Genomic DNA, 27,414 nt, shown 5'->3' with positions numbered 1-27,414 from the left:
TTGTAGAACGAAAACAGGAGGGGGGCTTAGTAGAGCCCTTGGGAATCCGGTCAACTTAATATAGGGCAGGGGTCTTCAACAGGGGGTCCGGGGAGATACTACAGGGGGTCCTCCAAATCTTTGTGTGATAGAAAATGTTTATATTAACCACCTGAAGCCTGAACCATAGCGTCTATATTCTGAGAACTGTAGCCAAAAATAGCAGATCTACAAGCTCACAACACCTCGCAGCGCAAGGCGTTGTGAGCTTGTAGATCGTCAATTGTCGGCAAAGAGCTTTGGTGTAGAGGGGAAAAAGAGCAGACTAAGACAAGGTCAAGTTTATTAAGTATTGACGGTTCAAGTGGTTAAATATCTGTAAACAAATTGACATGAATCCAAAATACACTGAAACTATATGGAATCTATGAACAGGTTGTGGGGGTCCCTTCCTATATCAGGAGTCTTCAACGTTTTCAGGCCAAGGACCCCTTAGTTGAGAGAGAGATGAAGCAGGGACCCCCAGATTCCATATAGTTTCATCGTTTGACAGCACAACTATCAGTGTATTTTGGATTCATGTAAATTTGTGTTTTCAGATATTTAACCACTTGAACCGTCAATACTTAATAAACTTGACCTTTCACTCTGTACTTAGTCTGCTCTTTTTTCCTCTCTACACCCAACCTCTTTGCCGAAAATAGCCGATCTACAAGCTCACAACGCCTCGCGCTGCGAGGCGTTGTGAGCTTGTAGATCTGCTATTTTTGGCTAAAGTTCTCAGAATATGGACGCTAGGGTTCTTCACACAAAGATTTGGAGGACCTCCTGTAGTAACTCTGAGGACCCGGACCCCCTATTGAAGACCCCTGTCATATATAATACATTGCATTTGGTGAGCATCATCACCACATGTAAAAGCCGGCCCTTCACCCAGCCAGCCAGCCAGCTAGCCAGCCAGTTGAGTCTTCCATGTGAGCAGGCCAAGCTGCCAGTGAGTCCCAGCAGGACCAGAGGGGCTCCATTGTTGCTCAGGGGGTCGGGTTACAGCCCCGCAAGGGGCCCCACCCTACTCTCTTGGCAGTTCACTGCTGGTGTGAACAAAGTTGCCTTCTAATGCCAGGTTCCTTGACATGGATATCAAGAGAATCCTCCAGGAGAAGGAGGGGAGGAGAGGAATGCGTGAGGAGGAGAAGGGGAGAAGAAGAAGTGGGAAAAAAAGAACAGCCTATAGTAGCTCCATCTGCTCTTAGTGTCTTCAGCCCTGCCAGTCCCCGTGCCACACCAAGTTAATGGGTGAGATTGTGTAAATGCTTTCATGTGCTCAGCTGGGGCTCTCGCGGGCAGCCTCTGAGCTGCTCGAGATCCTCCTGCGAGCCGTGCTTCAAGGGCAGCCATTTTAGGAGCTGACTATAGTACGCTTAGGTGTTCAGCCAGCACACAACATGGACTCACTAGATCCTGATCCTCTTCCTCGCGGGCAGGCAGGCAGGCAGGCAGGCAGGCAGCCGTGTCATCGGAGAGCTGCTGACAGAAATCTATCTGCCAGATGTAGCGCACTGTACCCACACACACAGCTCAGCAGAAAACACCTTGCACTCTTGCCAGGATTGACTTTGCCTTTTAGTCCTTTCATTTCTGGAGGACATTATCTCTCACATCACATCGAAAGGTTTTTTCCAAAGCAACGCTGCTGCCTGGTGCCCCCCCCCCCCCCCCCCATTCCAAGGAAAGACAGGGAGGGAGAGAGCAGATCAGAACACATTGACCATACCAATATATATAAATACGTTGGGGTTTTCGCTTTTTTTTCCCGGGGACCTGCCAACTTAGCTCCAGAATAGGGTCTACAAATGCTACGCAAGTAGAACTTTTTTTTCTTTTTTTTTTTTTTTAACAGCTCAGAAAACATCTGCAACCTTGAGCTAAGGAGCAGAGAAGGAGGAGGGGGGAGGGGGGGGGGGGGACGGACGAGGACACACAGACGTCCGCAGAGGACAAGGAAGAGGACAGAGGACGTAAGAGGAGCAGAAGAGACATAAAGGGAGAGAGAGAGAGAGACAGAGAGAGGGAGAGAGGGAGAGGAAAAAAAGAGTGGGTGGATGAGAGCATGACAGCATGACCAAGCCACCTGGATGAAGGTTCACTGGTGAACCACACAGCACAGGACAAAGCCATCAGACTGGGCTCCCCAGATTCCAAAGTCTACTGACATTTATTAATCACCAACCGGTCTCCCTGCATCGTGGAGCACCGTGCCAACTGCCAAGGAGTCACCACACCCTCTACTCAAACTGGCCGGCAGCAGCTGCTCCTCGGCTCTGAAAGAGGGCCTTGAATAAGCCAGCATTAAGCTGATTAGAAGCACAGAGGTTTTTGTCCTTAACCGCTTGGTTCTAGGGCCACCGTCTCAGGGCCGTCGGGGGAGGAAGCGGAGTTGAGGCCGTTTGGATACGTTACATTATAATGGCCCGGGATCATGGGTGCAGATAATTCATCTGGCGGCAAGCGAGACAGAACATGCATCTCTTGTCAACTCAATAATTAATGACCCACCAACTGAAAATGACAGCCGGGTTTATGCGGAGGGAAAATATACCATGATGATGGCAGTGATAGCGGAGAGCCTGGGCCGTGGTGGACATTGATTTTAGTTTTTGTTCAGAGATGAGATGACAACGTCGGAGGGAAATCAATGGAATGACTTCTCAGTTTTTAAGAAAGTAAAAAGAAAAAGTATAACAAAAAAATAACTGAATCGAAATTCAGACTTATTCAACCAAACTTCCAGATTAGAGCCCGACCGATGCCAGATTAGTGGGTCTGATGACTATCCCGATTTTTAAGTAAAACTAAAAAAACAATGTTTTTAGATCGATATTTTGTCCACAAGTGCAAAGTCAATTATAAATAATTTTAAAAAACATAGATTTGATTAAAGTTTCTATTTGAGAACATTCAACTTACAGTATAAGCAAACAAATAATAATAAACACAATGGAAACAAGCCTCCTCTGCCGTAATGTTCTTAATAAAGTATTCAATCAATCAAAAAAGAAAGAAAAAAAAGACTGCTGATATATTGGCCAAACCGATATAACAGTCTGTCTCTATTCCAGATGTAGTGAACTTCTGATGAGACTCCTATGAGACAGAGGAGTAAAGCCTAATTTATGCTCTTTCATGACAAAAATAGCAGACCTAAAAGCTCACACGCGTGACACTGTTGTGCGACCAAGTAGGAATGAATCTGGCTTGAGATAACAGGTTTCATCACAGGCAGCAGCAATAGTGAGATAGTTACAGGCACCACAAGCTATTACTGTACTTGCATGATGTACAGTTGTACAAAACTGTCTGTTTATGATCGAATCTGCTATCATATCAGGGGTTGACAGTAAGGTCTCAGAGGCACTTGCCTGTCGGGCAAGTGCAGGCCATATTCTACTTGCCCTCAGGTCTTGGCCACTTGCCCCCCCCCCCCCCCCCCCAGCGATGGAAAGTATATTTACTTAAGTACTGTACAATACGTTTACTTCTACTCCACATCTTGGATCCTAATATTGTACTTTTACTCCACTACAATTATTTGAAAACTTGAGTTACTAGTTACTTACTGCAGATATACATTATAATATTATAAGACATATGTAAACCACTTTAGCACTTTTGCTTTTACTTTAGTACTTTTACTTGTAAAAGAGTATTTCTATATTGCAGTATTGATACTTTTACTTAAGTAAAACCTTTGAGTACTTTTTTCTACAACTACCCCCCCCCCCCAACACACACACACACACACACACACACACACACACACACACACACACACACACACACACACACACACACACACACACACACAACAAAAAAGGAAGAAGAAAATAAAATAGTCTTGCTTGTTTCTCTCTCACAAACAAAACCTGGCAACGCTGGACAGCAGACCATCAGAGTCGGAGATGTGTTTATGTTAGTTGTTAGCACAGAACGCTAACAAGCAGGCTGCCCTGCAGTGCACATGCATGCTGCTCATGATTAAATACATTATGTAGCGCAATACAGGGAGGGAAACATCGGGAAAGCACTGTTGATAGCATGGAAAATAGACGCTTCACTCGTAAAATAGACGCTTCGCGCCGTTCGCGGACATGTCAATGTTTTAGCGACTTTTGCGGTAATAGTTCTGTCTTCTTTCACTTTCTCCCCAACATTTGGTGACCTGTGCTTCAGCACGTAAAGTGCGTGCATTAATCTGGCCAAAGTGCGTGCATTAATCTGGCCATGCTGTAGCATAATGTGAGTGGGTATGCCTTGTAGATTCGCTGTTTTTGACGGATCTCACATAGCCACTGGCTGGCGGCTGCCTGCACACGCGTTCGTTCAGTGTGTGACTGTGTGTGTGTGTGTGTGTGTGTGTGTGTGTGTGTGTGTGTGTGTGTGTGTGTGTGTGTGTGAGTGTGTGTGTGTGGGGGGCGTGTGGAGGGACTTCGGAGGGAGAGAAAGACGGACAACTAGCCCTGTAGCCCCTGTTCAAGTATAGGCACACATCTCATTATTATGTTGCTCAAAATGTGCACTTGCCCGTTCGGGCAACCCAGTAGCACAATTCACCTGCCCGACCTTTTTATTTACTTGCCCCGGGCAGTCGGGCAACCGTTAGTGTCAATCCCTGCATATGAACATCACAAGCACAATCTTAGGTTTTACTGCTGTCTGTCCATGGGACCACGCAGAAAAACATCACTGGGCATTAGGACAACATCAACGCTGAGTCCTCCCTGGCTAGGCTCATCAAAGAGAGCAACTTGAGAGATATTCAGTGTTAACCGCTTAAATGTTGAGTGCGTGGAAAGAAACACTGAGGGACCTCATGCACTCCCAGCAACCTTGGGGTGGAAAAACTGGCCTTCTGGGTGGAGACCCTCGGCAAACACTCCCTGTTATAAAAAAAGAGTAAGCAGAGCCCAGATAGTTCCAGCATGCATCCAGATGTCACCACTCTATCCTCTCATGGAGCACCACAAGCTAAACATCAACATGAGGACAGACACAGCTGGAAAGGACTTCTCCAACTATCTCCTTGCTTTAGGGGACAGAAAACTCACTCACAAGGACACAGAAGTTCAGTTCCAAATTCCACCACAACACTTGGAACTGAATACTCGTATACATACAACTTTCCTGACCTGCAAAATGGATGTATCGAAAAAGACAACCTTCTCAAAGGCACTGTATACACTCCTCTGAACAATGACATCCGAGAAATCAACAACATATGCTTGGCTGACTTCCCTACAGAAGAGAGAGTCTACCTTTCAACCGACTCAATTCAGGAGGACAACCACAAGGTCGCAAGCAGGTCCCGACCGCACTCTCAAGAATGGCACCAGAATGGTGGTAAATCTGGTAATGCAAAGTCATTGAGTGTGAGATTGCAGTAGCTACAAACAGGGGTGAAACAATCTTCCTACCAAGAATACTTCACTATGACAGAGGTGAGCTTCCTTTCACCTTCATTAGACGACAGTTCCCTATCCGCTTAGCTTTCTCTGTTACCATCAATAAGGGTCAGGCCCAAGAGAATGAACAAGTTGGCATCTACTTGCCTCAACCTGTGTTCGCTCATGGCCAACTCTAAACAGCCTTCTCCAGGGGAAAGAGAGCCAGCGCTGTAAAAGTTCTCATTGTGGACAATGACAAGGGCATTACTGACAACATTGTTTATAGGGAACTCCTTTAGGATAATGGGACACAGACAGATACAGAGATCTCCATATACGGGCATAAAAGGGACACAGACAGATACAGAGATCTCCATATACGGGCATAAAAGGGACACAGACAGACAGATTCAGAGATCTCCATATATGGGCAAAAAATGGACGCAGACAGACAGATACAGATATCTCCATATATGGGCATAAATGCACACAGGCAAACAGATGGTCTAAACGGGTCCTATGACAACAGGTATAATGGGGTTTGCATTACAAGGTGTGCCATTCATTCCCTATTTACATCGTTCCCGAGTATGCCGGTCCCCGACCTAGACTTAATTACTTTCCACCACTGCCACAGGCGCACACACACACACACACACACACACACACACACACACACACACACACACACACACACACACACACACACACACACACACACACACACACACACACACACACACACACACACACACACACAGAGAGAATGAGAACCACATCAGAACCGTATATGGAGGACATTGCATCCTATGCAGTATGCATGCACAACACACACAGTCTAATTGGCTTCATTGAGACCGACAGGCTGACACTATTCATTCAGACAAAACCACCAAACAGTTGACTTTTATTTGAAACATACTTTTGCACGTCCCTAAACAAAGCACAATTAACCACTTACATCCAGTAAACTGGCCCCGCGTTGGCTTGGACTTAACTTCTAATTTGATCTCGGACATAAATAGCCGATTTACAAGCACACAGTGAGCCTGTGGGACGGCATAGCTCAGGGGTAGAGAAACCGTTATTAGAGCACGAAGGGTTCCCGAAGGGTTCCCAGTTCGAATCCGGGCTCCCCCTGAGTTAATGTCGAAGGGTCCTTGGGCAAGACATTGCTCCCGGTGAGCTGGTTGGTGCCTTGCATGGTTTCCTCCGCCACCGGTGTATGAATGTATGCATGAATGGGTGAATGTAATGCACAATCTCTGTAAAAGCGCTTTGGATAAAAGCGCTATATAAATGCACCATTTACCTGTAGATCGGCTACTTTTGGGTATTGTTCCCCCGAGAACACGGGTGCTGGGATTCAAGTTTGTTTGCCAAAGCAGTCCTCCTAAATGCCGCTTGGGGAAATCTAACCTACCTACTGTACATGCACACAATACACAAGAGAGAGAGAGACACACGCACACACGCGCACAGCTGCCACAGTACCTAGTACTAAAAGCAGAATTGTACTGTCACCATGTCACGGATTTGTAATAGCTTAAGCTTTACCTGGAGATTTCAACGTCTGGATATGTCACAAGACATAATTGCAGCCCACGGATCACGTACCGGCGTACACACTTTCTGAAGCATGCTCGGGGGGAGTTATTTTAGGTTCACATTGAAGAACGGCGGAGTGCAAAGTGATGCACACCGACCAAAATACCTGTCTGTCTCCGAGTTGGAATGGATGCTTTACACAGTCTGGTTGTGCCACGTTTAGGGCTGTTATCTGGAGTGCAGGGTTTCTCAAAGGGGGCGCCGTGGCACCCTGGGGTGCCGTGATTGGAAAAAAAAAGATATTTGGAATTCATCAGTTTAACCCCTTAGACCCTCTCTAGTCTGTACTTAATAAAACAGACCCAAGATGCACTGTACACGGTGCATTCTTTTTTGATCTACACCAATCTCTTTGACAAAAATAGCACTGCAGGTCTACAGGGCTTGGTAAAGAATAGGGATGCTGGGGTTCAAGTGGTTAAAAGTAAGTTATTTTCAAGTTATTTCAATTGACATTCCCTCAAGTTTTCCTCGTGACATACTGTATCTTAGGGGGGAAAGGATTTACACATTTACGTGCCGTAATATGACATGAATGTAAGGTGCTGCAAACAAAATAACGTGATTCGTGGAATAGTGGATAACGACACGTGTGTGTGTGTGTGTGTGTGTGTGTGTGTGTGTGTGTGTGTGTGTGTGTGTGTGTGTGTGTGTGTGTCCTCTCTCACATTAACATCCATCGTGACTCCAATTGGCAACACTAGTGCCTACACTGTCTGCCCCTGCCTCAAGACCTGACCCCCGGAGGTCCTTGAGCGGGCTCCAGGGGGTCCCCAGCAAAATGACTGATTGTTAGACCCTTACGGATCTGTAACTCTGAGAGTGTACATTTAGACCCAAATAGACCCTTTCGTGGTCCATTTGGTTCCAATTGTACACATAAATGAACGCTGTGGATTTAACAGTAAACTGATTGGGGTCCCCGAGGTAAAGCTCAATCAAAATGAGGGTCTAAATGCATATCAAACTGGGGGTCTAAACGGGCAAAAAAAAAATGTACTTCTATAAATTCATCATGCCTGTTGCTAAGGTATGGCAACATCTTGCACGCGCGCCTAGTCATGTTGCCATACCTTAGCCTTTGCTGAACTGACGCCACTGTGTGAGAATGACTGCTGTGCTGTGACCTCATCACCTTCACAGAGACATAGCGTACTGACAGATCAAACCTACACACTGCTGAGTCACTTGTTATGCTAACAAGCATTGGTGGAAAAAGTACTCATATTAATTTTTTTATTAAAAGTAAAAGTATCAATATTGCAACGTAGAAATGCTCTGTTAGGGTGCCCTCACTCCAAAATACCTACAGTGGAATCCGCCAATGCGTTAAACTTTCAACGAGAATGGAGCGTTTTTTTTGCAGAAATCCTCTACTGTCAAAAAACCCTCCATTCTCATTGAAACGCATTGGCGGATTCCACTCTAGGTATTTTGGTGTTAGGGCACCCTTACAAGTAAAAGTCCGGAATTCAAAATGTATTTGAGTAAAAGTACAAAAGTATTGGCATCAAAGTATACTTAAAATACAAAATTAAAAGTAATCATCTTGCAGAATGTCCCATTTCACAACTTTTCAAATGTATAAAAATGTATGAAAGTCTTTTGAAAACAGCAGATCTACGAGCTCACAATGCATCGCACCGCAACACACTGCAAGCTTGTAGATTGGCCATCTTCAAATGGCCAAAATATATATATATACATAGGGCTGAAGTGGGTAATGTATGTTTTGCAATAATAATCCAAATCTACAAAGTAACTATAACTTCTTAAGTATTCAAATAATGGTATAATATTTGCTGATGTAGTGGAGTAAAAGTAGTCACTTTACACCACTGCTTGTTATGCTAACAAGCATGAATCTGTAGACTATTCTGTGAATATAAGATGTTTATATGACACGACAGCACGGCCACTCCAAACAATAAAATATAAGGTGCTGGACATAAGAACAGGTGAAACGTTGAACAGAGAAAAATACAGTCCACACACAATGGTCTAGGAAGGAGCCAGAGACACGCAAAAGTAAACGTCACCTTTGGTGATGATAATAATAGAATAAATATCCCTGGGAACATGATCCAGTGTGCAGAGGCATACTCTATTTGAACTATTGGTGAATAGTGCATTCAAACACCAGTAAATGAGTACTGCAAACATTTCGACCTCATTGGGTAAATAGTAATACATTCTAATAAAATGTTAAAAATGTGCTCAGCGTAAATGTTGACGCTTTATATTTTTTATATTCCTTTAAAAAAGAACAATAGTCTTGAAACCACTGTGAATATTATTTTCAAGCATTCTTCACCGCTAAACTCCAGCGTCTATAAAAGGTACATCAAAAAAAGGTATCAAATGGTGCCGACAAACTGCGAGTCCTTGATAAAGTTCAGAATGACTTCTATTGAGCCACGGAGATTTAGCCTCTCAGACCCAAAATGTAGAATATTTTGTTGGATAAAGATTTTGTCCACAATTCCATGCTGTATTGATGTGTTAGTTAGGAGAGATAACAGGAAAAGGTTGATCAAAATAACAAATGTGTATTGTGTTAACAATAAATTAACCCTCAAGAGCGTAAAATGAAACCAGTTCCCAAGAGTTAAAATCTATAAAGGGTCTACTTGGTTACCAACTCTCCATCATTTTGCTGGGGACCACCAAGGAAGGACCACTGGTGGTCCCTGGACCACTGGTTGAGAACCACCGGGGTTAAGGGACACGAGGGAGGAGGACAATGACCTCATCTGTTACCTCTGTCCTTCCACCTCCCTGTCGTCACATCATCAGAGAGAGAGAGAGCCTCCTTCAGTGGCCGCCGGTCACATGGCCGCGACATTCATTCCAAAAGAAACAGTCTGAATGCACAGAGATGAGACATCGATCCATTCCGCACCTGGCTAATCAATGGACCCGGGCCTATTCAGAGAAGGACGTGACGAATCAATAAAGTGTTTCGGTTAGAAGCTCCTTGTCATAACAGCCATCGGCGCGTCTACAACTGGACTGGAATGAAACGGGACTTGAATGGTGGCAAGCCGGATGGAACGCGACGGAATGGGAACAGAAAAGTGAAGGATAGATCAAAAGGAGCAGGATGGAAGGAGGTACACGAGACAGTGGTTCCTCCCAACCCTATTTTGCCTCTGAGATAGCCCCACCTTCTAACATCTGACACACACACACACACATGCGCGCATTCATGCATGAACACACGCACAGACACACTATATACTTTTCGTACAACGAAAGGCAAAAAGAAATGCTCTGGCAGCTCTGGCAGGCTATGTGTGCGTGTGTGTGTGCGTGTGTGAGCCCAAGGGTGCCCAGACCCCAGACAATTAATAAAAGCACGGATAATATGCTGAAGCCCCACACAGCGTAAATGTACTTAGTCACTTTACACCACAGCCTGTTATGCTAACAAGCGTGAATCTGTAGACTATTCTGTGAATATAAGATATGAATATGGCCAAACATTACCATTATTTCCCAGGGGTTGGACAAGAAGAACAGAGAAAAATACAGTCCTCACACACGGCATGGTCTAGGAAGGAGCCAGGGACACTCAAACGTAAACGTCACCTTTGGTGATGATAATAATAGAATACATATCCATGAACATGATCCAGTGTGCAGAGGCATACTCAATTTGACTATTGATGAATAGTGCATTCAAACACTAGTAAATGAGTACTGCACTCGCTTCGCCCGTGCCTAGGAAACAACATCCAGGTGCCGCTGCCGTTCAGCCAGCCATGGGTCCTGAATATTGGCGTTGTATGTATGTATATTGGCATTGTATGTATGTATGTATGTATGTATATATGTATGTATGTATGTATGTATGTATGTATGTATGTATGTATGTATGTATGTGTGCGTGTGTGTGTGTGTGTGTGTGTGCGTGCGTGCGTGCGTGCGTGCGTGCGTGCGTGCGTGCGTGCGTGCGTGCGTGTGTGTGTGCGTGCGTGGCTGGAGCGGCCATCACTGAGGGATAACACAAAAGGAACTGGCCGATAATGTCCTCAAAAAGAGAAATGCCAAATGTGGCAGATACCGGTATGTAGGCCAAGCTTCCAAGCATAGTGGCATAGTATTAAACCTGGACCAGACTTTTATGCCCATATTGCTTGTGAGAACATGAATCAACCTACTAAGCATAAAGCAGCCAACATTTATTAACCCATCTCTGAAAAGCGCACAACAAGCTTTTGAAAGTGACAGCCTTTTCTGGGATGAAGCTCTGCAATCTATAAATTGCATTTCTTTATGAATTGCAATTTTTATAGCGCTTTTCTAAGTACTCAAATAAAGCGCTTTACAAAGGTTCCTTCTCTGCATCTCAGCAGTTCATTTCAACATTTTTGTGTAAATAAAAAGTGAACAATTACCCAGACATGTCAGTCTGACACTGGTGGAAAAATCACTGGATTGGATATTAAAAATAAAGAAACAAATTTAAAAGATAGAAGACAATTCACCGGGAAATCTAGCCTTAAACATCACCGTACAGTAACGATTGCGGCCATACTTCGTGCGACAAGCCGTAAAGAGAACAGCAGCAATAGTGCATGATGTGTCACGTGGTATACAGAGAGTCGCCACTCACTCAGCGGAGCACGTGAGAGGTGCCAGCAGTCGTCAGGTCAGCTGTGAGTGTGCGGAGGTATTTTAAGCTTATGGAGGAAAAAGCTAAAACAGCCGAATGCAACGCATGTATTGTTGTGTGTTTCTGGAAAAGGCATATTGACAGCTCAGCAGATGTTCAAGAGAAAAGGAGTATTGGGATTATTGGTGTTGGCAGATAATCATATGTTGTACTTAGGGCTGTCACGGTTATGACATTTTACATGACGATTAATTGTCACTCAAATAATTGCGTTTAACGATTTAATTGTGTTTTTGTCGTTGACAATTACATTTCGGTTTGGCTTTTAGGCTTTGAAGTTGCAGATATGACACATAACCTAAATATACAAAGACAAGTTGACATATTTGACAACTTTATACTTTATAAAAGAACATTGATAGTGGAAATAGCCGATCTACAAGCTCACAACATGTCACGATGCGACGCGTTGTGAGCTTGTAGATCTGCTATTTCTACTATTTTTTTTATAAAAAAAATATATATATGAACATTTTTCAACAAGGAAACGATTATGACAATTATGAAAAATAATCACGATTATGTGAAATAATCGTGATTAGACTATTATGTAATAATTGTGACAGCCCTACATACGTGGTACTCGTATCGGAACTGCAAATTGGTACAGAGCCATCCTTAAAAAGCCGTCATAAAATGTGGGATATATTTGGCACTCTCTTCAATGATGCAGTGAGTTGGGAATTGCCATTGCACCCATTAGTTAAGCATTTATCAAAATAATGTCTTAGATATTACGATCAGGTTTTCCCTCCATTCACTGTGTACACTGCAAGACAGTGTTTCTCAAAAGTGGGGTTTGGGGATCCCCAGGGGTCCCTGAGGGCGTTACAGGGGGGTCCCCAGCTAAATCGGTTAAGCATCAAAAGCAGCTAAACCAGTTTAATCGTATTTTATACTGTTATACAGATATTCGAAAACAGCCAATCTACAGGCTCACCACACGCCACACAGGTTATGATGAGCTTGTAGATCGGCCATTTTCAGACCACCGTCTGAAAATGTTTTGTGCCAGGGACCCCCAGAAGAGAAGATTTGTGTAAAAAGAAACCAACACTTTCAAGATCTTTTTGCAGATGTACAAGCTCTTACAACATCACTGCCCGGCCGCCCCTCCTCCATTGTGATTGGACAGCTGGAAAGAAACGGACAGTGACGAGTGCAGCCAGCATACCATATATATATTTATTACCCGGCTTGTTAGAATGCTTGATTCTGATTGGTCAAGCGCTGAAATCAGCGGTCTGTTATCACCCGATAACAGACCGCTCCGCTCTATAACAGACCGCTGGCTAATCAAAGACTCAGAGCACCTGCTGCAGTCAAGTTGCACTTCGTGAACCTTGTGCTGTAGCCAACATGTCAGCCATGTAAACAACCACACAGCGACATTTACAACTAAACGTTGATCTCAAGAATGTTTTTAAAAATATTTTAAGCGAGAAATAGAGGACGTAGTATCAGAAAATGGATTCTATCTAATCAGCACTTCCTTGTTTTCCAAGGCGACCGTGTCGCGCTGGGAGGACGCCCAGCGCAACACTTGTGGAACACTTCCATCCGTCTGTAAACAAGGAAATACTTTGTTTTGTTTTTAGTTTTGAGTCAAATTATTACTTTTATTTAGTAGCCGGGTAATAAGCGGGATAATGAATGGCTCCTTGGTGAATGACGACAGATAACTTCCCTTCGGACTGATAACTCCCCTCGGCTAGCGCCTCGGGGAGTTATCAGTCCGTCTGTCAGTTATCTGTTGTCATTCACCGCGGAGCCATTCATTATCCCTTACATATCCCAGTGAAAGCAATTCAAAGCATACAATGGCCTCAGGAGAAGACAGAAAACACTAGTACACGGCCTCAAGGTAGAGTTAACAAGGTGAATGAATGACATCACATCATCACCAGTCACCACCCACATACAACTGAACAGTTCCGTGTGCAACAGCAGTGGATCCTTGAAGGACAAGTGGGTGGGAGGTAAGGCACATACAACTATTCATTTTAGTCAGTCAGTCACACTGCATTTCCACGTTTATCTATTCCCTCGCTTCAGCAACTGGTCCCAACTTTCACATGACATTGACCATTAGGGCAGGGGTCTTCAACGTTTTCAGGCCGGGGACCCCCAAACTGATGGGGAGATGGAGCAGGGACCCCCTACCACCTCGTAGGGTGGGGGGGTCCGGGGCTACGACATATTTTTTTATTTTAAACATGTACAACTTATAGCGAGCAGGGTGGGCCATACCACTACCATTTCTAAACATTATTAACTGAGAACCAATGTCAATAATACAATCTGTCAATTGCATAGTAATCATGTATTCAAGCTATTCAAAATGGATAGAATCATGATATATTTTTTAACATAAATGTGAAAAATGAAAAAAAAAAAAAAATGTTTTTTTTTTTTTTTTTTTTTTAAGCAATAATTTCGCGGACCCCCTGTAGTACCTCCGCGGACCCCCTAGGGGTCGCGGACCCCCTGTTGAAGACCCCTGCATTAGGGCATTATTCAGACGGTGAGGAAGCCCAATTTACATTTTGCCCAAATTCAAGCTGTTTATTAATGTTTTCTTCACACTTCTGTTCAACTCTACGGCCGAGTTTTTGCAGCTAATGCGCATGCGCTCTCTGTTGTCAGGGTTACGGTCCGCTCCTCCAGGCCATGGGATCCTATACCTACTACTCATCATCAGAGCCTTGCTCTGACCATACATATCTATGGCTCTGACTGCTACTCTGTTCAACTTCACAACCTCAACTAATCCACACGAAGCCAAGGACTTCATAATTACACTTTTTCCGTCAAGGGGAAGCCGTCTCCATACACACCGCCGAGATACTAATTTCATTTTCCAGTGTTAGCTCTTTATGCTAACTGTTAGTGTCTACAATGCTGTGTGTGTGTGTGTGTGTGTGTGTGTGTGTGTGTGTGTGTGTGTGTGTGTGTGTGTGTGTGTGTGTGTGTGTGTGCGCGCTCTGTCAGTGACAGCGAGGAACATCATTTCTCTCCATTGTGGGTCCACGGTGTGATGCGCGCATGCGTTTACCGTGTGTGTACACATTTCTCTGTTCTGTAAGCCTGTCATTAGCGTGTCCACCGTTACGTGGGTTTAATTTCAAAGTATGATGTAGGTCTATTGTTATTTAATTTTTACTGATCAACTATATTATTCACAATTATAGCAAAGCAATCCTTCTACACATTTATCAACACTGTCTGTCTCAAAACATTGCAATCCTCCACGGGCTGCTCCTTACATTATGATGTGCCTACATATTCTCATGCAAGCACCAGTTACAGTTACTTTCCCCATAACCCACACACTGCACATATTTTGAAGCACATATCTTCAAATCTTCGGTAAGGTCTAGTAGACAGTCTAGACATAAAAGAGTAGACGTCTCCTCCGGCTCTGGGGCGTCTATAAAAAATCAAACCTCGGTTCGAAGTGAAGCAGTGAACTTTTATTCTGTGTTCTAGAGTTGTGAACTCTAGAACACATTCTTTATATTCTGAATGAATGAATGATTTTATCTGGAGGGCCGAATTGTCATGTGAAGCTTGACCAATCCTCAAAGTATCCAATCATCAGACCGGGACGGACACTACACACATATTCTGGACGTACGGGACAGATAAAACCTGTTCATGTTCATTCTGGACTGAAATGACCATATATGGACATGAGGTGACAGACATTTTGTTTTTGATAAAACCTGTTCATTCTGGACTGAAATTACCATATATGGACATGGGACACACATTTTGTTTTTGATAAAAACCTGTTCATTCTGGACTGAAATGACCATATATGGACATGGGACACACAAAGCCACTCCTTGGAAGCGGCTTTCACCGCTTCAAAAATGGAAGGTAACGTGGAAGGCAAGCTTTAAGTCCCGGGAAAGACACGCTGTGATTGGCCAGTAGTTCACTTTAAGTGACAGGCAGCATGCCATCTGCACATCCTTCCTCCTTCCCTTTTGTGCATGTCGCTCCCATGAACTGCCGCGGTGAATGAGGTATCTAGGTTTTTGGAGCGGTGAAAGCGCTCCCAATAGACAGGTATGTCCGTGGGTATGTCCCTGGGTGGCTGGGTGGGTGGGTGGCTGGGTGGCTGGGTGGCTGGCTGGCCGTGTCCGTAGCCTGGCAATACCTTGAGTGGCCACACACAACACACTAGTTAAAGGAGGGGCGCTGTTGTGCAGGCCAGGCACACTCACCACTCACTCACAGGCACAGTTTACAGTTTACAGTTTAGGCATTTAGCAACACACACAGGGTATAGCTGCTCAGATTCACCGCTCCACTTCGAACCGAGGTTTGATTTTTATATCTACGGTAAGGTAAGTAGCCTTGGGAATCAACGCTTCCTGAGCCGTGTGGCCCCTAGGCCAGGAGCCTAGCTCCTATTTCCATAGCATGAGGCAGCTTGATGTACAAGTGCACACCCTGGACATGACGCTGGCACCGTATGTCACAGGGACATGCCCTCAATCCAACCCCTTGATAATGAGTGCCAGGCAGGGAGGCCCTAGGTTACCATTTCTACCTTCTATGTCTAGGATTGAAACCCAGACTTCCCAATCTGAGGGCCAGCACTCTAACCACAAGGCCACTAAGCTGAGCATGTTGTGTAACATGATTGCACAGATTTGATGGTTTGCAAGATTCTCTCTCTCTCTCACACACAACAACACACACACACACACACACACACACACACACACACACACACACACACACACACACACACACACACACACACACACACACACACACACACACACACACACACACACACACACACACACACAAGGGGGGAAAACACGAAGATAGATACATAGAAGTGCAGCATGATCAGTTAATGTAATGAACTGGGTAATTTAGCCTCTTTAGCTACTGTCAATATTAACGTTTCACCCAGTAAAACAGAGATCACACTTCAGTCCACGGTGTTCAATGCAGAGGTTCTCAAACATGTTCACGTCAAGGCTACGGACCCTCATCCAAAAATGTATTGAGCCAGGCAGGGACCCCCATAAGAGAAGACAACAGGCTGTTGACAACATTTTGTCAACAGCTTGTCAAGGCTTGTGTTCTATTAGCTATACTTTTCCAATTTCGAAAAATGTGTTTAAACTGTTACACATTTTGCCAGGGACTCCTTAGAAGTAACCCCCCAAAAAAGGACCCCTGGCTGGGGGTCCCTGGACCCCACTTTGAGAACAAGCCTTAACATAGGTACAGGGTATAATACCTCAGTTATAAAGAGCAACGTGTAGGCCAGGGCCTCAAGAGAGGGGAGAATCTTGATCTTTGGACCTCAAGCTATACCAATACTGCTGACTGAGGGCTTCAATCAAGTCCTCACTTCAACACACACACACACACACACACACACACACACACACACACACACACACACACACACACACACACACACACACACACACACACACACACACACACACACACACACACACACACAGCTTTACAGATACACCTATAGCACGGTTCCTGTAGCCGCAACACTACGCTAATCCTGGGGGAGAGATGATAATATCGCTATTTGATGTCTGCGTCGTCCATACGGCAAGGTCAGACAGAGCCTGTGTGTGTCACTGTCAGCCCCTCTCTCTCTCTCTCTCTCTCTGACAGATGGTTACCTGACATCACCCACCCATTCAGTCAGCCTTTAATACTTTATATCTCTGGACACTGTTCCCCTCTTTATAGGGGCTTTCTCTACTGAGATATTTCCTCTCTTCCATTCAAGGGGATTCGTCTCAACAGCCTCACGTTTTGTTCCGAAAACGAGCGAACACGGAACATCAGAGAGCATAGTAACCTTGCTCTGAGGAGCCTTTTGTTTCCAGCAGGAAGCTCTGATCGTTCCATCTTGTAAACGGATGACTGCAACGCAGAGCACATCATCACGAGACTCCCTCTCTCTGGGCACAAATGGCCATTTTTGATCTGACTTACTGCTCCTCCGGTTGTCATGGTGAAAAAGAACCTCCACAAAAGGGCAGATAAAAAAGCGACTGACTCTATTCACACAAAATGTTACTGTAACTCAAGAACAGCCTTTCAAAGCGTTCACACACTAGCCCTCGCTCCATCCATCCTGCATTTAAATCATGAGCTTCGGTAGGAAAAAGGGGTCTGGCAATGTGTTTTTATTCAAGTGACCTTCACACATTAACATGGCAAACAAAACACAAGGCTGGTAGGATAAATCCCTGAGCTAAAGCATGCAGGTTTTTTGAAGGTCAGCTGAGGTATACCCAACCACAGACTCTCCTCATTCCAATGACGATCCAAAAATGACTCGATTCGAACATTCCTACGGTTTTGCACCTACCATTTTTATCTCGGATGGTTTCTTTCTTTTTTTTTTTACTGGTCTGGGGTTGTCGTAAACCAGTGTTTCTCAAATGTTCACATTTCAAGGTCTCCCCTTAACTCTGACAGTGTACTAATGGAACCAAATGGACCCGTTCATACACGGTCAGAGTTACAAACTTTTGTGGGTCAATTTAGACCCTCCTAAAGGAACCCACAGAGTCCCTGGAATCCACATTGAGAACCACTGTCGTAGACATCACATTATCTGAGTTGTAGAGGTAAAACGCAGGATCAAACGCTAAAATCTAACAGAAGTCAAGAAGAAAGCTGTCCCGGCCCGGGTGCAGCTCAAGCTTTTCTGAGGTGGATAAGGCGGTGGAAACAGACAGACATGCATGGTTAGGATTCACTGTCAGGCTATTGCTCAACCTGTTTTAGTATAGTCACCTCACTTGGCTGCTCTCTTCTCTCTCTCCCTCTCTCCCTCTCTCCTTCTCTCTCTCTCCCTCTCTCTCGGGGCTTGACAGAATTATCTTCTGCATCAGAGCAGAGGCTGGGCCAAGCGTTACACACACACAGACAGACAGACAGACAGACAGACAGACAGAGGAATCCATTTTCGACAACACAGTGGCTAAGGAGACACACAACCAGTAACACAAGAGTATCAGTGGCATTGGCCATCCACCATTTTGTGTGTGTTGTTGCTTCTCAAGGTCTCCGAAGGCTGGCCAACCTGTTCCCCTCCCTGTCCTGTTTTCAGCCGAGAGGAGCAGCCTCTGCTTCGCAACGCTGCTGCTATCTTGTTACACAGATGGAACTGTTTAGCTTTAAGAACACACAGACCTGGGCAAAGCAACTTCCCTCTCATTGGTTCCTCTGCAGGTTTGTCATGGCTGCCAGCAAAAGCAGAACTGTGTGTGAGTGTGTGTTCACACTACAAAGACAAGACAGCCACCAATAGTGTGTGTGTGGAGGGGGGTGGGCTTCTCTTTTCATCGCTAGGCTGCAGACGATCTTCTCAAGAGATCTCAGCATGACTCCAAATATGGCGCTACGGATCAATCCCTCCCTTTGGGTTTACCGTGGTTTAAAGCAGAGCTTCAAGGAGATATCTGCACAAAGGTTCCACAGATGATAACAACGCTGAAGCAAGAAAAGACTCGGCCCCTGTGTGTGACGCAACGCTTCTGTGTACACATTTCTTAAACAGGTTCTTCATACATTCTAATAGCCTGGCGGGAGGAGGGAAAATCTATTTATACATTAAAAAAACACACAAATAGGCAAAGCTCAAAATGACCCCCAGCAACATAGTTAAGTAAATATTCCATCCAACCAAAAAAATGGCTAACTAATTGCAAGCCTCTGGCAAGTGGCAACATCATTTATTATATTTTGTTTGTCCAAGTCTGTATGGGAATAGGTGTTTTGGTTGTCCCTAAAGGTTTTCTTTCCTTAAGTTTAAAGAGAGAAATAAAAAAAGGTATGTAACTCGGCGTACTAAAACAAAACTGCTGCTATTGTACGTTTTTAGTTTTCCACTGCATGATCCTCTTCAAACTACATTCCTCGTAGTCCGAACACAAACACGGGACCATGGACTAAAACCAAACGGGATTGAAAAGACACAAGTGAAGGATGTCCAAGGACGGGTCTGGAGAGAAACCAGGAAGTGTTTTTCCACCAGGACAATGCTCCAGGAAACCCTGCATTCCATGCAGCCATGAAGCCCATCTCTCACAGAGCACCGTTTCCTGGAGTCAAATCTGCTGTAGGGATGGGACGATATGTGGACATTTCACATCACGATTATTGTGACCAAAGAAATCGCGATTTACGATATTATCGCGATAATCAAAATACATTAATTTGGGCGGAACATTTGCCAAAGAATAGCCAATCTACAAGCTCAACGCGTCAATATTTTGGCAAAGACATTTGATATTTGATAGAGAGTGGAAAAAAAGACTGTATCAAGTACGTATATTACAAGTACCTTTTACAAATTATAGTGTTTAAGTGGTACTAGATATGCAGCTCGGCAAATAAAAGGTAAATTATCATGATAAACGATAATATTGCTTATCATCCCATCCCTAATCTGCTGTTGTCTCCTACAAACAGGGTTGCCAGATTTTGCGACAGCAATAAGCAACCAGATCTATTGAAAACAAGCCAGAAAGAAGCGACTATATACATATATAAACCTATCGGCTATTTGAAAATAACGATCTACAGGTTCACAACGTGACGCATGAAGAATGTTTCATTTTAACAACCTAGATTACTGTTAAGAGTTAGTATCCTAAACTAGATTAAAATGGTTTGGTTTCTCAATATATTTATATTATCGCAACTGCATGCGAAGTCAAAGTGAACATTATTGGTCTATTGGTCAAAGAGAGGCCACAATAAACGAGACCACATCCAAGCAGTGATGTTAATGATATTATAAGGTCGAGTTTCTCTTTACAAATGTAATGAATGCGTAATTGGCATAATATCCATTTAATGAAGTTGTGGCTCCTTTTCCTGCCAGTGAAACGTATTAGTGTTAATTTGTTGTCCCTCTCTCCTGTCACACAAAGGCTATAGAAGTATGTTTCTTTTCAGCCTTTCTCCTTCAATAAAGTGCATCGTCCTGTGTGTGTGTGTGTGTGTGTGTGTGTGTGTGTGTGTGTGTGTGTGTGTGTGTGTGTGTGTATGTGTGTATGTGTGTGTGTGTGTGTGTGTGTGTGTGTGCGTGTGTGCGCGCACGCGCGCGTGCGTGCGTGTGATGATGTGACAATAAAGAACAGAAGATGCTTAATGTTGTACATTGTAAATGGGAATACTAACAGAACATGGCTTTAGGGATGAGACGATATGAAGACTTCATAGCGCGATTATTGTGACCAAAGAAATCGCCAAATCAACATCCATTATCCTGGGGCGGAACATTTGCCAAAAAATAGCAGATCTACAAGCTCACAACGCATCGCAACACAACGCTTGTAGATCTTATAGATCGGCTATTTTCTGGCAAAGAGATTCGGTAGAGAGTGAAAAAAGACTGTATCAACTATGTATATCACCAATAGAGGGTTTAAGTGGTACCGGATATGCAGCTCTGCAAATAAAAGGTGAATTGATCCCAGTGCATGAGGGAGGACGATATCGCGATAAATGAAATCTCCACGATACGATTATCGTGAGTGTTTTTTATCACGATAAACGATAATATTGATTATCGTCCCATCCCTACTAACAGAACATGGTGCATTGGTGTCTTCCCTGCAACCCTGCCATGCCAGTTACTACAGTTACAGACAGTGGGTGAGGTTACCATCCCTGGTCAGAATGATGGAGCACCTCAAACTGACCAAGACAGAAAGCAGTGGATAACTAATAGACTGCGACACTCACAAGACATTTGAACAAGACCCGGGTCGCCGTCCTAGCGGTCCCGGGCACTTAGGCTCTAATGTAGCCTGACGGCACGTCGCAGGTTCGAGTCCCGTTCCCGGCGACCTTTGCTCCCATCTCTCTCTCTCTCCCTGTTTACTGTCCATCTCCACTAACACACTATAAATTAAGGCCCCCAAAAATATCTTTAAAAAGATTCTGGGATTCGATTCCTTTTTTTTTTTAAATCCTAATTCTAATTTGCCACGTTGGTGGGTCGGAAAGTGGGCAGGGAAGTGTGTTCTCTGTCACTATAGCGCCTCCTACAGACAGGTCAGGGAACCAGTTCAGCAGGGTGAAACTCGTCTCTGTGAGGTGAGAAGAAGCCCCTGTTGGTGACTTCATGTGTATTAGGAGGGGACACGTGGTTGTAATGTATGCACGCTACAAAGACCAACATTATGGGTTGGCACTTGGCAGTGACAGAGAAGCACTATATGAAAACATGGGGGGAGCTAAAAACAAAAACAACAGTTGATCAAGTTTGACCTAAGCATATAGGTAACTTAACTTTAACCAGTGTTTAACAAAACAATAAATACATTTTTACCCGTCACTTCCCTCTATGGCTCCTTGTGGTGTGGTGGTGCAGTTACTTTCAGAAACACATTGTCCTATGGCTATTATGTTCACTTCTCACTGTATTTGGGTGGTTTCATTGTTTGTTTTGGTTGTCAGGGATGGTTTTGGTGAAACTGAAATAAACAGTGAAAACACCTACAGTGAGAGGGCATTGTGTTTCAGCAGGTAAACTACTCAAATGGCACGCTTGCATAGAGGTAAAAATGTATACGATTCTTTAGTTATAGAGACACAGGGAAAAAGTTACATATTATTTGAAGACCATCTGGTAGTGATCTTTTGATCTTTTTGAGTGTTTAGCCCGGAAGAGAAGCAAAAAGCGAGGTTGCACCAAGCCAACCTCTCTGGGTAAGTCGACAAAGTTTGAGAAGGAAAGATGAGAGACCCATCAATATTAACTCACCACCGAGACCTCCTTTCCAAGGCCTTAAATATTTAATCGTCCTTGGATAGCTCTGTTGCTTCGTAAGGCCCGAGCCAGTGGATCCCTCCCTTCTACAAGACCACTCCTGTTCCTTGCTCAATGAAGGCCTTGTCCAGTGCCACCACGCTGCCCAAGGAACGGCCAGTCTCTAAAGAATTCAGGATTTTTCCACCCCAGGCAGTGTGTGTGTGTGTGAGGCTTGACAGAGGTGGTTTACTGTATCTCTTAGGAGAAGGGGAAGGAGCCTTAACTTTAACCTGTGAAACAGGTTTGTCGATTGCTTGATTTGTCTTATAAGGACAAATTGGCTGGACAGCCGCGGAGAACAGAGTTTTCGGTTTAGGGCTAAATAATGCACTGAGGGAGTATATTGAAGTCATATGTTACTTTCAGTATTGACAGTGAGATATATCTCTGCAACAAAACTTCTCGTACTGGCAATTTAAGAGTAGGTGTTTTAACAGTCAACAACACAAACAGAGGCTGGAAGACACCTTGAGAGCCACTTCCTTGTGGTTCCATCAAAACAAACTCCTAATAACAGTTGCATACCTACTTAGTTAAGAAAGAATACAAATATTCAACTGATACTGATACTACAATGTTTGGATAGCTTCATATAACACTTGTTTTTTTTTTTTTTAAGAGAGAAAGAAAAGCAAGTAGGCAACAGAAATGTCACAGGGAAGGTCACTGAAAACTACAGATAGATAGAAGTGGTTATATTATTGTACTATAGTGACGCAAGACTTTATGAAACAGGGCCAGCGTGTTTCACATGCACAAACTGTATCTGATGAGCCAAGCATCATGGCAAGAATGCAGTCGCTGGAGCATTTCAATTGGCTTTTGTGTGTCTCTCTCCAGCCTCCTCCATCCACTGCCCCAGGTATAGGGAACAGAACAGAGTAATGCCACGTTTATGTCCCGTTGTGCGGCGGTGTTGCACGCCGAAGACAGCAGATCTACAAGCTCACAATGCGGTGCAAACGCAGTGCGCTGTGAGCTTGTAGATAGGCTGTTTCCCGCAAGCAACAAAGTATGTACTATATGAATCAGGCTTGGTGCATCACCGGTGAGCAGCATGCAAGTGTGTGTGTGTGTGTGTGTGTGTGTGTGTGTGTGTGTGTGTGTGTGTGTGTGTGTGTGTGTGTGTGTGTGTGTGTGTGTGTGTGTGTGTGTGTGAGTGTGTGTGTGTGTGTGTGTGTCACGTAGGGAGAGGTTGTGTGTGCACGCATGTGTACGTGTGTGATACGTAGAGACTAGAGAGAGAGAGACACACGAGGAGACCAGAGTCTGAGTGTCAGAGTGAGTAATGAGCTCTACAACCACTTCCTTCTAGCATTCAAAACAATGTTTGGTCCTTTTTAATCCCCCATGCGCGCCTTTCAAAATGGTTATTTTTCAGGGTAATCCTGAGATACCAAACAACAAATAGATATATTCTTTTTCTAAAGTAACTTGTCTAGCATCATCTCCTTAAAACTGAATTAGGAATTAAGCAACACTTACTGTAGTATCAAGTAATATTCGGGGCTACAAGTCACCTACAGTATGACCTGGCTAGACTGTTAAAGTCCAATGTTTGGCTTAACTTGTGTCTCAATGAAATGAGTACAAAGGACCCCAATGTAAACAAGCCGTAGTGCTTTCTTGGGTTTAAATCCTATTTTAGTAGACCTTGTTTCTTGTTTTGCTGAGCTGAGCTGAAAAACGAAACTGTGTCTGTGTCAGTTCAGAAGTTGACATTCACTGGAGAACGTGTGAGAGCTATGAAAGCAAACTGCAAAAGTGAGAAAAGAAAAACGTCTACTGATATCTTTTATGATCCAAGATTTACCGGTCCCTTCAACAACAAAAACAGAGACCAGACAAAAGTCCAACATTAAAACATTCATTCATTCAGCCCATCTGCTGAGCATACTTCACTGGGAGGAAACCGACGTGTCTAGTCTGACTGAAACCAATCTGTCAACCTTAGCAGAATCATACCCAGACTCCCCTATCGGCTTCTCCTTGAGAACCTGTTTGCCCTGACTGCCACACCGGGGAGAAGGAGAGCGCCACCATTTTGATTGCTCTTCTCAGCCCCGTTGTCGCAGCACCGTGTGTCAAGCTCTCTCTCCTTGTCAGCAAGATTTCACAGTGTCCAGGGGAACTGCAGAGCAGAGCACAGCACAAGCCATGCACACAGCAACTCTCCCTCTCTCTCTCTACCTCTCTCTGACTGTCACACACAAACACACAACACCCCCCCCCACCACACACACACACACACACACACACACACACACACACACACACACACACACACACACACACACACACACACACACACACACAACACACACACAAACACATGCATGCACGCAAGAGCACACACACACATGCACAGATGAGAACACACCTCCTTCACTCCAGACAAATGGGTCTGGTCTACACAGAGAGAGCTCTCTGGAATATAATTCCTACAGAAGTTACTGAAGGTTGTGCCACTGGCATACATCATTAACTAGAGTGTCCTACTGACAGATAAACCACTGTAAACCCTGTAATAAATATGCAAATGCAACATTACAACATTACAACAGACGCAGCTTTGTAATAACAGGTGCGTAGCTCAATACACAGGTAATAAAAACAACCACACAAGTTTATACAAAAAACAAGTTAAAGGTTAATTAAAATTGTTCAATTTGGACATGAAATCCCTCCAACAATGTTCCTACAGTGTTTTGATCCTTGATCTGACCAGAACCGATCCTGCAACAACAAGCTGGAGAAAATATTCCTGTGTGAATGTTCTTGAGAACTTCCACACACACAGCATCTAGTTCTACCAGTGCAATCTCTTCTCTTCCAGAATGTGTGTGTGCGGGGATCACTTTGTAGAACATTAACTACCTGCAGGCTAAAACACTGCATTATTCAGCATTAAAATTCCCATCTCACCCATGTGTCCCCCTGCAACAACCACACAGTCGCAAAGACTGTCAAATAGCATTAAGGAAGCCCTTAAATAATCCACAACATTACATGACATAATGTAGGTACATGGAGATGTGTATCAGCGTACAAATTACAGAAATGGGTGTTAGGAGCCAAAACTAGTTTAACCTTGACTTTTATATTCCACAATTCCATCATTTAAGAATCCAACGCCACTTTTGCAGAGTTCTTCTGTGTCCACAAAGCAGTCAAACTTTCAAACTACAAAGCAAAACAAAAAAAATCTAAGGATTCTGGGGCTATTAATTCAGGGACCAGAGAGCCAACCTTTGTTCTGCATGGCGTGAGGGATCATCCTGCCTGCCTGTGTCTGACTCCCAGGGCTCTCCTTGGAGACTCATCTGCCTTCCACCATTTTATGGTGAAGCCCTAGTATGACACTCACTGCCTACCTGACTAGTTCAGACCACCACCACCACCACCACCACTCTCTGACACAGTAATAACATAGCATCCAAGACACTCGACGCGAGCTGCTAAAATATATAAACCAACCTAAGAAAGTCACCCTGGGATAAAAACAATAATAATTCAGTCCACCGCTAAGCTTATCTAAAGATAGTTCCAAATGTGGTGGACAGGAGAGCCCGTTCACAAATCTCTGCTCAGATATATAGCCTATTATGTTTGTTTGTTTTTTAATTGAAGGAAAGCCCATTATAGCTCTCCAGTGTGGACAAGGCTCTTTCATGGTGAGCTCTGGACGTAGTTCCAGCGGCTATGCCAGCAAGACTGTGTCGCTAATGGAGGCTCGGCTCCTTCAGCGCCGGGCAGCTATAGGGAGAGCTAGGCTGCTTGTTGGGAGAGGAGAGTCGGTGCAATGGCTTCTTCTTCTTCTTCACGAAGCTAAAACACACACACTCACAACAGCCCAGTGGGACAACAGACGCTAATTCCCCAGCCAGACCAGACATGTCAGAATAAAAGGGGGGATAAACCACTGAAACCAACGCTGCTATAACCTAGGCAAACGTCCGTCTCGCTGGCTGTGTTGTCCATTTCCTCATGTCACTGACAACACACCGAGAGAAGGCGACATTGTGCCGAAGCTATAAGGTTGAATATTACTGAGGAGCTATGAAGAACCCACTTGACTTTGCCTTTAGTATCCATGGGCGCCCTGGCTTTAGCCTGCCCAGGCTAGAGCGCTTACCCCGTGTATCGTCGACCCCACAACCGGCTCCTTTCTCTCCAGAAAGTCGTCTTGGTCCTGAAACTAAACCGAAAGAAGCTCTTTCCAGGTCATTCACGAGGCGCTCTCCAAATTATATCCCATGATCTACCACCATAACGACGTTCTCGCGGAGAACACCACAGCTTTGGGGGAAATCTCGTGGCCGAAACTGGAGAAATATGGTGTAAAAAAAACAACTCACTGGTAGTGGTACGACGTTCTCCTGAAGCGATGTTCCCCAAAAAAAGTTGTCCCCCGGTTGTCCTCCTCGGTATTTTCATGCGTGTGCTGCTGCCCGTCCGGTCGCTCTAATGGATGATCGCCATCTTTCCTGCTTCTCCTTTGCTGCTGCAGCTGCAGATGACCTGAGAGATCTGCCGTCTGTCTCTGAATAATGAGCAACCACCACCACACAGACAAGGAGGAAGACAATCTGCAACGCAGGCTGCTACACAAAGAAGTTTGGGAGACTACCAAGCACCAGAGGGTGCACAAGAGTTTGTGATGAGACGAGCAGGAGGGAGCATCGGCGGCGCGGTGGACATCATCATCTCTGTCTGAGCAGGAGAAGCTCATCATATCCTTCATCAACAGAACGAAGTCAGATCGCTATAAGCAGGAGCCTCCTCTATCAGCGGCTTCGGTTCAAAAGCACCAGCGGATACATGATGTATGGAATGAGAATGTTATTATCCATATAGGCATTTCCATA

The 27,414-nt window shown here is 44.4% G+C and overlaps 1 protein-coding gene across 1 annotated transcript in view; it reads right to left on the bottom strand.

The window, feature by feature from the left end:
• Positions 1-27,034, bottom strand: part of znf462 (zinc finger protein 462) — a 74,414-nt gene extending 47,380 nt beyond the window's left edge. The window contains exon 1 of the mRNA XM_080743123.1: positions 26,905-27,034. The gene's annotated coding sequence lies outside the window, so the exon portion shown is untranslated. The remainder of the gene's footprint in view (positions 1-26,904) is intronic.
• Between the last annotated feature and the right edge of the window lie 380 nt (positions 27,035-27,414).

This window comes from Nannobrachium achirus (genome assembly GCF_963921795.1).
Source record: "Nannobrachium achirus genome assembly, chromosome: 15".
Taxonomy (NCBI): Eukaryota; Metazoa; Chordata; class Actinopteri; order Myctophiformes; family Myctophidae; genus Nannobrachium; species Nannobrachium achirus.
The sequence above is the reverse complement of the archived record's forward strand: the minus strand, read 5'-3'. Positions and strand labels throughout refer to the sequence as shown.